The 3,892-nt window shown below is 47.9% G+C and overlaps 1 non-coding gene across 1 annotated transcript; it reads left to right on the top strand.

Moving 5' to 3' along the window:
- The first annotated feature begins 3,554 nt into the window (after nt 1-3,554).
- Nucleotides 3,555-3,628, top strand: Trnas-cga (transfer RNA serine (anticodon CGA)). The gene has a single exon. It is a non-coding gene; the product is annotated as a tRNA-Ser (tRNA).
- Nucleotides 3,629-3,892: the final 264 nt, after the last annotated feature.

The raw sequence follows: 3,892 nt of genomic DNA, 5'->3' as shown, positions 1-3,892 counted from the left end.
TCCTTGCGAAGCACAATATAACGGCTTAAGGTCTAAACACGCTGAGTTGATGCCTGACGACGCTTAGCTGCGACAAGAGAAGAAATGCCCACATTAACTTCTCGTGCGGAGGCAAGCCTCATTGTCGATCGCAACTGTTCATCCTCGACCGGACTTGTTCACCTTCAGCAAGGGGAACAGTTGTTCGCACAAGTACGTACTTCCGAACATCGCAATGATGCTAGCAGCCTGTCGAAGTAGCGCCGGGCCATGGCGGGCCGCTAGCGAAAGGTCTGCGGGCCGCGTGTTTGAGACCCCTGCTATACATGGTTGCTTACGTGAGGCCAAGCGACATGGCACGACGACGAGAACATACGACAGCCCAGGCCCCTTATGTGCTCCGCACTTAAGACTGCTTAGTGGAATATCTGACTACATACGAAGAACCAAATGAGCACAGACTCGTTACTGGTATACGCATTCACTTACTTACGAGCTTAAAAACAATATTAATGTTCGACCGTTCACGAATATAGGCGGATCACTCCTAAAAAAGTATTCGAATTTTCTAATTCGACTCCAGAAATTGCTGATAAATCTAGAGTTCAACAGAAAAGGTGACATTGAAACTGTAGCAACATTATTCCAAATTTCTGAGTGATCGTATTCTTTAAGCATGTCCATGCAAAGGGTCTCTGTGCACGACGTAATTATTACAGTATGTTTTATTGGAACCATAATAATTACCAGTTTTTAAATTCGTAAAGCCACATGGAGCTTAAGGAACGAAGCTTAGGCGAATCCATTTACTGCCCATCATTCCCATGCTGGCTGAAACGCTATGCGTTGCAGCTCCCATAAAGCCTAGACCTAGCGCGAGATTTCCCTCTAGTACTGTGTAGCGTGAGCGACGCAGCGCTGACTGCCTATACGTATGGGCGACACAAGTAGCAGCAGGTGGTGATGCAACAGAGAAGAGATAGTGACGGAGAAAATTTGGCATGACGGTGACCTGCAGGGAGCTGGGAGACTGACCGTCTCGATACTACAGGCCGCTGTCCCTGTACGGGAAAGGTGAGCTTAAAAACGCTATTCAGCGGCACCCTCCAAGCCGGCGAGCTTTCCGACTTACGGTAGCTCAAACCCGCCCCTAATGAATACTTGGAGACATGTGATATCAGTCCTTCTTAGCTGCGCTGCGGTACAAGTTTCGGCTTATTTCGTGGGCGAAAGGCTTTCTCGGATGCACTGTGTATGAAGTGAAGAAAATGCTGTGCAGAACATGCATGCGCCGCGTCAAAATGTTTTCCCAGAGTTTAGCCGTTCTGACGCACAATAGCATAATTGTGCAGTCTCATGCCTTATAGTTGTGTCGAACTGTTCTCGAACGCGTCCCTACAGCTTTATGTATAGCATGAAATAATGTTCCCGCATAAATAGTTAACCAAATAATGAACATGGTAGCGAAGTGTTAGTGATCTCGCTAGCCAATCACGTACACTCGCTCGCTTACAGCTTGGCTGTCCGATGGTGTTCACGGCGTCGAACTGGTTGATCTTTTTTATTATTATTGTGCGCGATAGATGCGACGGACACCGGCGGCGGCGGCGGCGGACAACATCGCCACCAAAATCGGCTCTTTTTTTGAGCTCATAACAGCTTACGCCGTAAAAAGCTGCTTAAAGGGTCCTTCACACCTGCGACTAACACCGGTCGCGCGACCATTTGCTACTGGCGACCAAAAAGCGGCTTAAGGCGACCGGTGTTCACACCTCCGTGCGACTTATACCCGTCGCAGCACAGAATTCACGTCTGCTCGATTTCGGCTCGCATTGCCATTGCCCCGTAAAATAAGCCGACGTCCTGTTACTGCGCATGCGATGGGTTCAAAGGTCTGCGACTGCAGTCGCGCGACTGAAAAATCGAGCAGCGAGCGACTGAGCCAAAGCAGTACTTTGCGACCAAGGCGGGTATTTGAGACCGGTCGCTTTGCGACTAACTTGATCGCGCGACCGTTTGCTAGTCGCAGGTGTGAACGAGCCTTTATGGTAGAATTTTTTTACCAGAAAGAGTTCGAGGCGACAACTCTCTCGCGGGATTCCTCTGAACAAGTTTTGCCGCCAGTCATTAGCGTCACTGAAAGAAGCTGGCAACAAGAGGAATCGAGATAAAATTCCAGTGCGTAACTTCGCATGTTGGTGTCAGCGGCAACGAAAGAGCAGATGCCCTAGATAACGAAGCACTTTCAAGGCAACCGACAGTAAGTGCGCCTGTGATGCAGCAACCACCAAAAGAGACAATTCGAAGCCATTTTTGCGCTTTATGAAGTTCACCTTATCAGCCCTGTGCCACAAGAGGACTGAGTCGCGCCGAGTCAACCCTGATCCATAGAATAAGAACAGGATCGGCTTGCACTCCTGCATGGATGGCTGTTCAAAGTAAGGGGCAAGGGGCGCTCCTTTCTCATCGTGCGATGATTGCAACGAAGTTGGGGATATAGACCACTACATGTGGTCCTGCAAATGGTTTTGCCCTGAAACGGAGAGATTCGTGGACCCCCCCCCCCCCCCCCAACGCGCAGAAAAGAGGGTTTCCCCACAATTGCAGTGAAGAGATTGTCTTTACGGAAGGAGCGGGGATGATTCTCAAGGAGGTGCCTGGTATTATTTTACGTTTTCTGCGAGAGACCGGTCTGTGTGACACATGGTTAGACATAGCGCATGAAAAGAGTCAGTCAGTCGGAGAGATTGCCAAGCAGGTCCGCCAGGCTATAAGCCAGCCTGTGGCAACATGACCACCACCACCACTCTTGATGCTGCGCATTTTATAAGTGATAATGAAGGAAGGGAATTTTTGAGGGCTCGTTTCTTTGCCGCATTCCCAGGATTTGGGGACATCTGCACGTGGCGTCATCTCTAGGCGGCAGCAATGGCGTCCTGCCATAACTGAATGAGAAATAGGCGAAAGAAATCATATCTCTTGAATAAAGCTAGTTATCAAAAACGACTTAGGGTTCTATACAGCAGAGACCTACTGGAACATTTTGGTAAAATTGCAGTATCGCACTACAAAGCGTGTGGCTTCCCAGGACAATTAAAAACCGCCCATTACAAACACATGGGACCCCTTTGTAAAATATTAAACACTCTGGGAAGCCACATGGCTTGTAGTGCGACACTGTAATTTTAACAGAATGTTCAAATAAGCCTCTGCTGTATAGAACCGGGAGTCGTTTTTGATAACTATCTGTTTTCGCCAGATATGATTTTTTTTTACTATTTCCCATTCAGTTACGGCAGGCCACCGCTCTCACCGACGAGAGATGGCGCTACGAGCACATGTCTCCAAATTCTGGTCATACGGTTTGACACAACCTTAATGAGAACCAGCAGATAACGAAGCCAAGGAAGACATAGGGGACATTAATTGTGCTTTTTTAAGTGCATTGTAGTAATTGTGATATAGATGTGAAGAAAGTAAAGTTGACGAAAACAGAACTTGCCGCCGACAGGGACCGAAACCTGCAACCTTCGGATTACGCGCCCGATGCTCTTCGGATTACCTTCGGATTATGCGCCGCCGTAGCCCAACTGGTAAGAGCATCGGGCGCGAGATCCGAAGGTTGCAGGTTCGGTCCCTGCCGGCGGCAAGTTCTGTTTTCGTCCACTTTACTTTCTTCACATCTATATCACAATTACTACAATACACTTAGGACAGTACAATTAACGTCCCCTATGTCTTCCTTGGCTTCATTATCTGCTGGTTTTCGTTAATTGGGTTGTGTTACACATTTTATAAGTGTAATACAAAAGTTGAGCATAGAACACATACAAACAAAAAGCTTCGTAAACTCTGCCCTTAATTTTCAGGGAAGCTAAGCTGCTTTTTCAGCTGTCTCTATGCCCTTACAGCC

This window comes from Rhipicephalus sanguineus, chromosome 1 (assembly GCF_013339695.2).
Source record: "Rhipicephalus sanguineus isolate Rsan-2018 chromosome 1, BIME_Rsan_1.4, whole genome shotgun sequence".
In the NCBI taxonomy this organism is placed as follows: Eukaryota; Metazoa; Arthropoda; class Arachnida; order Ixodida; family Ixodidae; genus Rhipicephalus; species Rhipicephalus sanguineus.
Note: the sequence above shows the minus strand (reverse complement) of the source record. Positions and strands in the feature narration are given on the sequence as shown.